The 13,516-nt window shown below is 39.1% G+C and overlaps 1 protein-coding gene across 1 annotated transcript in view; it reads left to right on the top strand.

Moving 5' to 3' along the window:
- Positions 1–208: 208 nt before the first annotated feature.
- DNAJC13 (DnaJ heat shock protein family (Hsp40) member C13) overlaps positions 209–13,516 on the top strand; it is a 122,755-nt gene continuing 109,447 nt past the window's right edge. Inside the window, exon 1 of the mRNA XM_019934166.3 lies at positions 209–364. The gene's annotated coding sequence lies outside the window, so the exon portion shown is untranslated. The remainder of the gene's footprint in view (positions 365–13,516) is intronic.

Genomic DNA, 13,516 nt, shown 5'->3' with positions numbered 1-13,516 from the left:
TGCGAGAGGGCGGAGCAGAAAGCGGAAGAATTGAAATCAGCTGACCGGGTCTTGTGACAGCCTGGGCGGGGGCGACGCAGGCGTATTGGAACGCGGTCGCTCAAAGCCTGTGCGAAGATGGCGGCCTCCAGAGTGAGCTTCTGAGAGGCAGAGGGAGGAGGCGGAGGGGGCGAAGGGGGCGGAGGGGGCGGGGAGGCAGCGCCGCCGCGGCATCAGGACCCCGCGGGAGCAGAGCTAAAGGGCCCTCGCGGGGGAAAGGGGAAGTGGCGAGGGAAAGGAGGCCGGAGAGCGCCTCATCCCACTCTGGACGTTGAGCCGGCGGCGGGAGGAGCTCGGGCTGGAGCCTCTCCAGCCTCCCGCGAAGGTAAATCACTACGGGCACCGGACTCTGGAGCTCTGCTTTACCCCTTCGCCACGCCGCGGGGACTTGGGGGACCAACAGCAGGGAGAAGGAGGGGTGGTGTCTGGGCTGCAACTTCCTTCAGTTAAGGAAAGCAGATTACCCTCCCCCCAGACTGCTGGTCTGGTTCCTGCCCTCCGACCCCGCCCGCCCCCCGCGGTTTTGAGTGACAGTCGCCCAGGGCCCTGCCTTGTTCAGCCCCTCCCCTCTTTTTGCCTCGTTTTCTGGTTTTCTACCCATCACGGTCCCCCACTCCACTCTGCACATCCTTACCCCACACAGCCCTTATTCCTTTCTGGGCTCCGCCCTCGGGATTCCCTTCCAGCTTCCTAGTCTGAGCACTCTTCCCGCTGGAGGCCGGGAACTCTTGTTTCCTTGGGTGGGCGACCCTCCTTCCTCCCACGCCCTGCATAGACTTTATTTGCTTAGCTTTGTTTCGTTTTGTTAGGAATTGGGGAGCACCCGCGTGGTTTCTTCTCTAGTTCCTCCCTAATCCAAAATGAAGTTTTCTTCCACAGCTTTTCCTTTTTGCAAGGTAGCTTATTCACAGGGGCCTTTCCTTCGCTGCTGTGATTTTGCCTCTGAATGCGGCCTTTGGAGTGGATGAAATAGGACTTAGACGCTTAGTGAAGAGGCTGTTAAACGCGGATTTGACTTAGGGCACATAAGAAGAGTGTATTCCCTTAAATTGTCTCCTTACTGTAGGATGTTAAGTTAACCACTCTTGTCTTGAGATTGTTACCTGTATCATTTGCTTAGGGGAGAAAATTAGAAATCTTCCCCAGATGTGGCGATGGTTTCCTGAAGTAATGATTTCTCAATTCCCCTCTCTGCTTTTCCCTTTGACCCGACCTTGATTTCTCTCAGGGCCTCTACCTGATGCTGTTGCCTCACTGTGAAGGACTTTATACTGTAGGGTTATTTTGAGCGTCTTGGAATATAGTGTCTTGGGTAAAAAGTTAAATTTCAGAATATTTCTTCAGGACCTGTCCCGAGGATTGTCTTACTGTGTTTTCTTTCTTGCTTGATGGATCTGGTAGATTTCTAGGTTTGAAAGTACTGTCAGCAGAGTTTAAGGAAATTACTCACGGTGGTCAGGTTTTGTAGTTATGTTACCAGTACTCTGTGAGTTTACGGGAATATGAAACAGAACTTGCCTTTAAAAAAAAAAAAAAAAGGAAATTTAGAAAATTACTTGTCAGTAATTGGGTATCCCCAAAAGACTTGATTTCACTAGTCTTTAGAAAGTGCTTTATTGTTTGACTTAATTTAGGATATAACGTAAGATCTTGTTAACATTTTAAATGTAATGTGAAACAGTTTAAGCAGCTATGTCTCAAACTTGGCTTTTGCGATTAATATCACAATGGAACATAAGTCCATCCTTGTTTAGAAATATTACATTATACTCCTTGTTTGAAAACAGGAAGTAGAACATATTAAGGGAGGAAAAGAGGAGTCAGAAAGTTAAGAGATAGGAATGTAAAGCTGTAGTGCAGTTCATGGAAAATATCACAATTTGTATTCCACTGGGAGGTAATGGATATTCCTGTTTTTCTAAAGTGGCAGTAGTAAATAGTCTAAAATATATGAATGGTATGAGAGGGAAAGTTATGGAATTATGGAAAGCATAAATTCTTATTTGTAAGAATTAACTTTATCCACAAAATGGAAGCTGGTTGCTTAGGTGGACCGAAACAATACTGGCTATATTACTGAATTTGTAAAAAGGTTGGTAGTGGAGTCAGGTTCTCAGTAGCTGTTAAATTCTGGTTGAAATAAAATGTTTTAACTAATTTGGCTCCATTCCTCAACCAGTTCTATTTACACAGGTGAACTTGAGGTTTCCTTCACACATACCTTTCCCCTTTTTCTCTGACTGAAATACTTAAAATTGGTAAAATAGAAGTAAGGCTAAGCAGATAAACTAGCAAAAATTTTGTTGCTACTAATACTGTAGTTTTAGGCCTAAATGTTAACTGTAATACTTATTAGTGGTTAAAGGGGAGTTGTTTTGAAAGAGATCCTTTAAGTCAGTGTATCTCAACTTTATCAAACCCAATAAATGCCAACTTTTTATTTCAAATAATTAGTAACAGCCCCTTTACTATCCTGAAATAATAGTTTATAAATAATATAACCACCTTCTGGCTTTGGCCCTGGGACAAAAAGAAGCTTTGCTTCCACTGTTAGAACAAAAAAGAACTGGACTAACTTTAAATTCATGACTTTTTTTTTTTTTGAAACCTATTAAAAAGCTGAGGCCACAGAGCAAACCACTGGCCCAAAGTTTAAGGAGAGAAAGAGTATGTATGAACTGACATTCACCTTCAGTAGACACAGCTGGACACTGTTAAGAAGCGTTCAGCTAGAATAGCTGACTAGAAAAGGAAGCCTGGGTGCACCTTCTTCCAATCTCTTTACCTACAAACCTCACTGGGTACTCCTAGAAAAGACTGGGTTGAGCTCTGGGGAGTGTCTGCTGTGGTGCTGACCCAAAGGAGGAGAAGAGCAGCAGAACTTTCTGGAGGGGCAAGAAAACTGTGCTCTGAGTCTTCCCCTCTGTCTGTTCTATGGAACAAAAGCCTTAATCTGTGGAGGGAAGGGCATCTCTGCTAGCAGGCCCTGCTGGTGAGCATTCATTGAGCTGGGGGAAGACAAAAGTAGGGGGAAAGAATCTTCTCTTGGGGGAGGGGCACTGAGCCCCAAACTGCAGCCTGGGGAAACAGGAAGATCACACCCCTGTGATCCAGAGACACAGTGTATGTCTAAGAGTAAACCTTAATCAGAACAACAGAGACTGTACCCCCAACTCACTGCCATCAAGCTAAGAAGCTGTGAATAATAAGCAACTGCAAAATACTACAAGGTGAAGAACAAGATTATGCAAAGAGGCTCAGGGCAAAGAATCAAATAGACATTGCTTTAGTAAACCACCCCCCACCATAGGCACAAGCTATTCTTTAGATATTCGAAGGCTGTGGTACACTGAGGATAACCGTAGCAACAGCAAAATCATAAACCCAGCCCAACTCCTAACACCCAGCACTAAAGACCTAGCAAAGAAAAGGTGTGCCCATTTCCTGTCACAAAAATTATTTACCTCGGGCTTCCCTGGTGGCGCAGTGGTTGAGAGTCCGCCTGCCGATGCAGGGGACACGGGTTCGTGCCCCGGTCCGGGAAGATCCCACATGCCGCGGAGCGGCTGGGCCCGTGAGCCATGGCCGCTGAGCCTGCGCGTCCGGAGTCTGTGCTCCACAACGGGAGAGGCCACAACAGTGAGAGGCCCGCGTACCAGAAAAAAAAAAAAAAAAAAAAAAAAAAAATTATTTACCTCTATCTCTACTGTCTTATACATGTCCAGCTTTCAACAAAAAATTACAAGTCATACAAAAGGCAAAAAAAAATTCCCAAGAGAAAGAGCAATAATCAGAAATACTCTTTGATTAATGCAGATGCTACTATCTGGTAAGGAATTTAAAATGACTATAATTAATATGTTAAAGGTATGAACAAAAAGTGGACAATGTACAAGATCAGGTGGGTAATTTCAGCTGAGAGACAGAAACTATAAGAAAGAATCAAAAGGAAATGTTAGAAGTTTCATTACATAGTAAAGAGCTGCAGAATGCCTTTGGGCTCATCAATAGATTTGACACAACCAAGGAAAGAATCAGTGAACTTGTAGATGTCAGAAATTATCCAACTGAAACACAAAAAAGAGTTCAAAAAAAGAACAAGATCTTGGGGATAATATCAAACATTTATTATAAATACATGCATAGTTGGAATCCCAGAAGAGAACAGAGCAGAAGAAATATTGAAATATTTGAGGAAATAATAGAAAATTTCCCCAAATTAATGTCAGACATTAAACCACAGGTGCAAGAAGCTTAGAGAACACCAAGCAGGATAAATACCTGCCCCTTAAAAAACCAACACAAAACACACCTAGACATAGCAAATTCAAGCTGATGTAAGCAAAGGACAAAGAGAAACTCTTGAAGGTAGCCAAAGAGAAGCATTACAGAGGAACAAAGGTAAGAGTTACAGCAGAGAAACCATGCAAGCAAGAAGACAGCTGAGTGACAACTTTAAAGTACTGAAAGAAAAAATAAGAAATATAAAAAATGAAGACAAAATATAGATACTCTGAAAAGCCATGAGAATTCAAAGTATAATCTCTCAGTTTGTATGATATATGTATTCCTGGAAAATTATGTGCATATTAAACTGCAAAACATACTTTGTGATTTGTATTTTAACATAAAACTAAATTCTGGGGTTAACTATAAATAGGCTTTTATCTATGTGAATGACCACTTGGATATTTGAAAGTCACTTGAGGACAATTCTTCAATCTATGGGACTGTCTTATACATTAAGGGGTATCTAGCCCCATCCAGTAAGTCCTAGTAGTGTTTCTAATCATAGTGTCTCAAGGATCAGCATTCCCCCCCCCACCTCCACCCCTGCAACCATTACTTTAATTCAGAATTTTAATCAGTGTTTTCAGCATGTTTTTCTGCTTCAGCCGTGTTCACACATGCTTAGCACATGCCAGTCAGTAACGTCTCTTGTCATATGGTGTGATTCTTAGTTCTGGGAACTCCTTTGAGAATCACTGATTTAGGGGATATCTTTGTAGCAAGTAACTTAAGCCAACATGGTTGTGATCATTTTTGCAAACTTAAGACACAGTTGCCTGTGCAAAGTTACATTTAAGTATGGTTCAGTCAATAAAGCTGAGCATAATTTGCTAGTAGTTCTTTTCAGATGCTCTTAAGTTTATTCAGCAGCCTACATATTTGAGTTTTACTTGTACTTTTATGGACTACTTAAGAGGAAGAGTGATCTCTAAAATAAAGTCTGAAATCAGTGGGGTTTTTATAGTTTCAGAACTTAAGTTGCCCTTAGAAGTAGGCCACACTGCTTATGCTGTGTTCACATATTTAGCACATGCCCATTGGTAATATCTTTTTTGCAGTTGATCAATAAGAATTTGACCTTTTGATGAACAAATTGAAAACAAAATCCCTAAAGCAATCTAAATTATTTTAATGTTCTGATTTTGCCAAGTATAGTTGTGAAACATAATGGAAGGATTGATAAGGTTATGATTAGACTTTCTCTAATGTGTAATAAATTCTGTACTAATTATATTAAAATTTAAATTCTCTTACTAGTGCTGTGGGGTTTCTCTCTCCCTCAGACTTGTACAGATGTATTTTGGATGTTTATCAAATCTTAGAGTAGATAAGCCATTTCTCTCTATAAGCCATTTCTCTCCCCAAACTAATAGGACTGGGTTTAATTTTAAAAGTAGAATTTTCCTTTTTTTTTTTTTTAAGATAACTGGTAGATTTGGAAGTGTTCTGTAAACTGTGAAGCACTATGGCAGAGTTAGGAATAATAGCGATTTTTCGGAAAGAGCCAAACTAGAAGCCTACTGTTGTTGCTATTTTGTATTGGGTGAAAGAAAGGGAAATTGCAGCCACTTAAACTCTTTGTCTTTTACTAGTATAAAGAGCACAGGGTTTGGGTATTAAGATGCTTACTGTAAAACTTTCTTCAAGTTATATTTGTTATATGCTTAGGAAATTTAGTCCCCCATTATGCGTTTACTATATTGTTAAGAAAAACAAGTTAAAATGTGGAATTTTTTACCATTAGGGTCTATTTAGCATATTAGAGCAAGATTATTAAGTGCCTGTTTGTGAGCTGAAGAACAGTTTATTGAACTAGTACATTTTGTTCTTGCATAAGCCAAGTTAGCTTCAAAGATAAAATGAAATAGAAATTGTGTCTAGAAAGTTTTAAGAATGTGTGCAAACTAAAAATGTGTAAGTGATCAGTACCACTGATTTCACAGAATTGCTTAAGTGAACACATTTCTTAGTTGTTTTTTTGTTTTTCTCCAGGTGAATATTTTAAGGCATTTTTAAGTTTTGGAAAGGGAAGAGTAATAACCATGCATCTTTCCTGGCAAAAATATTAATTTCTTTTTTACAACAGATAGACGTCTATTTTGTGAGAAATAAGAATTATTCCCTCAGATTGAATCTAAAATATGAAGAGATAGGTATCTTTTTCAATATCTGATTTACATTGAAGAGAAAAAGCCAGCAAAATTAACTGCTGTGGTATATATGCTTGCTTCTCCCCCCATTGAGATCATACTAAGTGTTTCTTCAGATTTAGGGGTTGCTTTTGAATTTCTCTTGCCCTTTTATTTCATGAATATATATTCAGTTTCTAATTGGAGAGGAATGGATTTTTTTAAAGAGAATGAGGGGATCTTAGATTATTTTTCCCTATGGTGGCAGAAGTATTTGAAAGTTTATTTTAATGTGGCAGACAATTCAGAGGTTTCAATATTGTAACTTCTGGGCAATTATTTGGAGATGTGATTGTCAGCTGAAATTTGGTGTTACCACTGGCTTTCTTACCACATTTATTTCTGGAGTTATCGGGTTCTTCAGCAAGTTAAGAAAGCTAAGATAGGGTGTACTAAAACCTTACTTTGTGATCTATTTTATAGTTATTTAAAGATCCCTGTATGGTAGGTGTCATACACATTACATATTACTGATTTGTTGTTTATTTAGAAGGAAATGCTTTTGCCTATACTTGAGTTATATATTAAAACATGAAAATTTAAAAAGATGGTTAAGGTTCATATCAGTTTTCTTTCATACACAGCACATTCTAAGACAGTCTAGTTGTAGCTTTTTAATGTGGGTAAAAATTAATGTTCTGTTAACCATTTATATTTTTTACCTTTTATTTGAAACTGAACTAACCTAGTGATATAATTCACTTAGGTTTTGAATCTAGTTACAAATAAAACTAGGTGTTTAAGGGCTTCCCTGATGGCGCAGTGGTTGAGAGTCCGCCTGCTGATGCAGGGGACACGGGTTCGCACCGCGGTCGGGGAAGATCCCACATGCCGCGGAGCGGCTGGGCCCGTGAGCCATGGCCGCTGAGCCTGCGCGTCCGGAGCCTGTGCTCCGCAGCGGGAGAGGCCACAACAGTGAGAGGCCCGCATACCGCAAAAACAACAAAAAAGTAATCAGTCCTAAAAAAAAAAAAAAAAAAACTAGGTCTTTAAGAAGCCAGTAATAAGGGATTCTCTCTTCCGTCATTACTAAGGATTAGCCTTTGACTTAGCAATCGTTCTCCTTCCTCCTGCATTTTCAGTAGGATATAGATGTATGAGGAAGTATTAAGTTCATAAATTAGTTTCTATCGTGTGAATGTCTACCATATTTTCAGGTGTAGTTTTACAATGTAGCAGAAAAGCAGTGTTTCTTTTGTAGGAGAGTTTGGTCAGAAAATAAAGGCAAATGTAGTTTTCCCCCAATTTAAAAGTTTTCACCTATAGCCAAGTTGAAAGAAATTTACATTAGGCTCCCCTATATTCACCTCCAAGATTTACACATTAATATCTTGCTATACTTGATTTATCACGTATCTATCCATCTTTCTATTCACCTTATTTTTTGATGCATTTCAAGACAACCTCATGTTTTTAATTCATTATTTGAGAGCAGAGTTAATGATGAAAGAGTTCATTCTTTCATTTTATAGAGTCAAGCTGGAAAGTTAATATCTGCTCTCTGGAAGTTGTCATATTTGTGTAAAAATCATTTCCAGTTGGTCATGCAAAATGTATGCTTTGAAGGCAAGTAGCCTTGATTAAAGCCAATTCCTTCATTCATTCACTAGTGTATTATTTTTCTGAGCATACTCATTCAGCCCTGGCTAAGTGCTCTGTTTGAGTTTTTACTTAACACAAGCCATGCACGTAGACTTAATTTTGCTATGTGTGCAAATTCTTTTGCTTATAGCCTGGCCGTAATCTGCTTGGGTGCTTGTGGTGTTGAGTCCCTTCATTCTGCTTTTTGTTCTTAGTGTCATTTTGATGTAGTCTTCTCTCATTGGACTCTCAAATCCTGCAATTTTTCGTCAAAATCATACCATCCAAAAGATTGTTCTCATTTTATCCATAAATGATCTTAAATGGATTGTCAGTTTTGCTGCCAGTAATAAATTAAAGAATGTGAGAACGTTAAGTGTTGTTTGAAAGCATGAAGCAAGGGAGCTCATTGAAAAAGGTGAATCTAGCCAAAATGCCAGTTAACTTGAATTTGACTTTTTAACCCTTAGTACAGTTCTCTCAAAAGAACAAACTGAGAAGTTGCAGAAAAGCTCTGTTGGTGGTATAATATTAGGATACAGAATAAGAGTAAGTAAAGCCAACTTTAGAGTTTAAGTGAAGCAGAATTACAGGGACTTCCCTGGTGGTGCAGTGGTTAAGAATCTGCCTGCCAATGCAGGGGACATGGGTTCGAGCCCTGGTCCGGGAAGATCCCACATGCCGCGGAGCAGCTAAGCCCGTGTGCCGCAACTACTGAGCCTGCGCTCTAGAGGCTGCGAGTCACAACTACTGAAGCCTGCATGCCCTAGAGCCCGCGTACTGCAACAAGAGAAGCCACCGCAGTGAGGAGCCTGCACACCACAATGAAGAGTAGCCCCCGCTCGCCGCAACTAGAGAAAAGCCCCTGCGCAGCAATGAAGACCTAACGCAGCCAAAAATAAATAAAACTAAAAAAAAATTAGAGATACTTTCAATGTGATTTAGTTACAAAGGGCATGTAAACTTGAGTCTTTCTCATCAAAAAGGTCTTTGAGAATTTGAAGTGGGACAGTCCTGCAGGGAAGGAGATGAAATTTAAGCGGTAATTAGTTTGAACAGATAAATTCTTGCTAATTTGAATAGCACCTTAGCAACTGGCAGGATGGCAAATGCTGATGATACAGCTGCTACCAAGATCTCATCCAACAATTTTTACACTTTTTTAGCTGGACAATTTGTTGTTTTTTATCGAATATACCTATAAATGACTTATGCTATTTTGCTTGATGCTAGAAATTCTGCAGATTTTTCATCGCTATTAATGCGAATTATGGTTGCTTATGAGTTTTTGCCTGTAAGCAACAGTTCTAGAACCACTTTTAGAGCTTATTTAAGAACTATACAGAGGAGATAATTGAATGGGGATTAAATTATTTTTATGGAGTTTTATGGAAACTTTTTTTCCAACAGTTTCATAAGCTGTAACTTATAGGCATCAAACATAAATTTTAAAACATTAGGTTGGTTTCAGGTAAAGAAGCATTTCTAAGAGCTGAAATTCTAAATGCCTAAGTGGGAGATATGTAGTAGATAAGATTGACTTGCAAAATAGTATATTTTGTAGGAATAAGGTTGAAATAAAGAGAAGCTTATAGTTAAGATGATTTTTTTTTTTTTTTTGCGGTACGCGGGCCTCTCACTGTTGTGGCCTCTCCCGTTGTGGAGCACAGGCTCCAGACGCGCAGGCTCAGCGGCCATGGCTCACGGGCCTAGCCACTCCACGGCATGTGGGATCTTCCTGGACCGGGACACGAACCCGTGTCCCCTGCATCGGCAGGTGGACTGTCAACCACTGCGCCACCAGGGAAGCCCCTAAGATGATTTTTTTTAAATGTCATCTATCATGGTTATCTTGGCTTTTATATTTTTTCTTTTTAAAAACACTTTAGGAAAGAAATTGTAAAGAATAAAATAATAATAATGATAATACCCTGATGTACTCCATCCAGTTTAAGAAATATGATATATTGGTATAGTTATTTTTGAATGAGCACATTAAAAACTATGAATACTGATTAAATCAATAGAACACTATTTTTGAAAGTAGAAGTTCTATGTGACACATATTGATGATATACATTGAATAGTACAAGGGCTGAAGTTAATAGATAAAAGATTTAGGATCAAGTAATTTAATAAGAACTTTCCCTCCATAATGCCTTAAAAAGTACAGGGGCCTGTAGGTAATCTTGAAAATGAAATAATAATGCTCCAAAGAACTATTGCATATCTGGGTTAGTATATTTAAAGTACAGTAGTAATTATTATGATTGCTAACAAAAATATTTTTTTGAGTGCTTATTCTGATCCAGACATCACACTAACCCGTTTATTCAAGTTATCTCACTTGGTCCTCACCACGGCCTTTTGAGACAGATACTGTCATCCCTATTTTATAGATAAACTGTGATTCTGAGAAGATAGGAAACTTTTGTTCAAGGTCATGCAGCCAGTAAATGGCAGTTATCACTAGTTTGTCTTTGACCATAAGTAATATTTTTAAAACTCACCACTTTTATCTTGGTGATAGCTTATTAAAACTACTTCAGCTTGTGTCTTATTAACACTAGCTTCTTGTGCTCATCATTAGTTAATGTTTAGTGTGTGCGATAGCAACTCTAGTTATCTGTGCTACAGGGAGGTATTCCAAGTGGGTCTTCCCAGATTGAATTATCACTTGACCACGGCACTTGGGGGACCTCTAGACTTGCTTTTACTCATTTTCCAATGGTTCTTTTGAAGTTGTTCCAACTGTCACTTTAAATGATACATCGTCAAGCTCAGAATATTTTTGTCTTATTTTTCTGCATTTTTCTGGTATCTGTGCATTACCATTATCCACTAGTGAATTATCTGTGTGTCTAGAAATATCCTCATGGTCTGAAAGAGTTAATGCAGTTTCCACACCAATTACCTTCATTAGATGAAATGACTATCGCAAAGTGGTTGAGGTTTTATTGAGCATATAAAATAGATTTACTTGAAAATGGAGAGGTTAATATTGCACCATTGGGAAGTAGGTCCCAACCTATCTCATTAATCTGATTGTTTTAAAAGCTCATTGTTTGTTAGAATAGTATTTTTCTGTTGAATTCTCCTTAAAAAGTATCCTGAAACCACATATTGGTAGCAGATTTCTGTTGTCATGTATTTGTTTTGAACACTTCATTTTTTTAAAAATATGTAAGTTTATCTATAGGTGGAAACATTTAAAATGTTTATTTTTACATAGTAGAGTATTTCAGCATTGGCAACATCTTTTTTGTTTTATTTCTTTTGCCCTGTGTTAAGTACTGTAATTTGTTTCACTGCTTGAAATTGTGAGTTTCAAAGTTTCCAACAATTGCCTAATCATATTTCCAGGTGAAGATAATAATTGGAACTAGTTCTGAATTAATCTAGGAATGTGCTGTCAATGATAAGTCTGTAATTACATGGTCAGAATGAATTTATTTTGGTTTTCTAAATTTGAAGGAAGGTATTATAGTTAAGCTTAAGTTCATAGAATGTGGAGTTAAGCAGGTTGAGTTCAAAAGCCTGGCCCAATCACTTACCAGTTGTTGTGACCTTAGAGAAGTGGTTTAATTTCTCTAATTCTGTTTTCTTGTCAATAAAATGGGGATCATCATTCCTGTATCTTAGTGTTGTTATGGGGACAGTGAGATACATAAATGGGTGGTAAATGCCCAGTGTCATCGTTAACACATGATGAATACTTAATAAAAGTTGCATAATTTCAGGACATGTCATAATTTTTTGGTTAGGGTCACCTACCCTCGCCAATTTTAGGATAATCTTTACTGAGGATTCAGAATAGAAAAACATTATCCTAATTTCCATTTTGAGGCTGCGCAGGCACTAACATTAGCTTTGAATTATCCCATCATTTCTGGGGTTGACTTGGCTACTTAGGTAAGTATTTCCTGCCTTCATTATCTCTCTGGTATATCCTTACCTAAATATAACATGGCTGAAGGTGAGCTTTTCAGGTAGAGGAGTGATTTTCTTCCATAAAGAGCACTTCCATTTTACTAGCCTTAGCCTTTTTTGGGTTGTTGTCATTCAGGATTGGATGCAGAATAGCAATATCACTTGTTGCTTCCTAAAACATGAGAGGTAGTTATCAAGTGTGCTGATTTTGGCCATAGGAACTTGTATTGATGTCCAGAGAATCCTTTAATCCTACATTATATTTTTCTGTTAGCATTGTCATCTGCATCAGGAATACAGTATTTTTTTTCTGACAGGCCAGCTGGTGGTATACTTCTTAAATTTTTAAAATTTAATTTTTTGGGACTTCCCTGGTGGCACAGTGGTTAAGAATCCACCTGCCAGTGCAGGGGACATGGGTTCAATCCCTGGTTCAGGAAGATACCACACGCCACGGAGCAACCAAGCCCATGCGCCACAGCTACTGAGCCTGAGCTGTAGAGCCTGCGAGCCGCAACTGTTGAAGCCCACATGGCCTAGAGCCCGTGCGCTGCAGCTACTGAGCCCGCGTGCCTAGAGCCTGTGCTCCACAACAAGAGAAGCCTGCGCACCAGAATGAAGAGTAGCTCCTGCTCGCCACAACTAGAGGAAGCCCATGCGCAGCAACAAAGACCCAAGGCAGCCAAAAAAAAAATTTAATTTTTTGAGGGTAAGAACACTTAACATGAGATCTACCCTCTTAACAGATTTTTAAGTGTACAATACATTATTGTTAACTATAGGCACAGTACTGTACAGCAGACTCTAGAACTTACTCATCTTGCATAACTGAAACTTTATACCTGTTAATTAGCAACTCCCCATTTCCCCCTCACCCCGGTCCCTGGCAACCACCATTCTACCTTTCTGCTTCTGTGAGTCGGACTATTATAGATAACTTGTGTCAGTGGAATGATGTAGTATTTGTCTTTCTGTGACTGGCTTATTTCAGTTAGCATAATGTCCTCAAGTTTCACTGGTGGTGTTGAATATTGCAGGATATCCTTTTTTAAGACTGAATAATATTTCATTGTGTGTGTATACCACATTTTCTTTATCCATTCATCTGTTGATGGACATTTAGGTTGTTTACACATCTTGGCTTTTATAAATAATGTTGCAGTGAATATGGCCATGCTGTCTCTTAGTGGTCCTAATTTCAGTTCTTTTGGATAAATACTCAGAAGTTTGATTGCTGGATTATACGATAATTCTTTTTTTTTTTTGGCCGTGCCATGCGGTTTGTGGAATCCTAGCTCCCTGACCAGGGATCAAACCCAGGCCCACGGCACTGAAAGCGCTGAGTCCTAACCACTGGACCGCCAGGCAATTCCCGAATCTATTTTTTAATTTTCTGAGCAACTTCCATACTGTTTTCCATAGCGCACCATTTTACATTCCCATCAACAGTGTACAAGGGTTCTAGTTTCTGTACATCCTCACCAAAA

The sequence above is a fragment of the Tursiops truncatus genome, chromosome 4 (genome assembly GCF_011762595.2).
Source record: "Tursiops truncatus isolate mTurTru1 chromosome 4, mTurTru1.mat.Y, whole genome shotgun sequence".
NCBI lineage: Eukaryota > Metazoa > Chordata > Mammalia > Artiodactyla > Delphinidae > Tursiops > Tursiops truncatus.
Note: the sequence above shows the minus strand (reverse complement) of the source record. Positions and strands in the feature narration are given on the sequence as shown.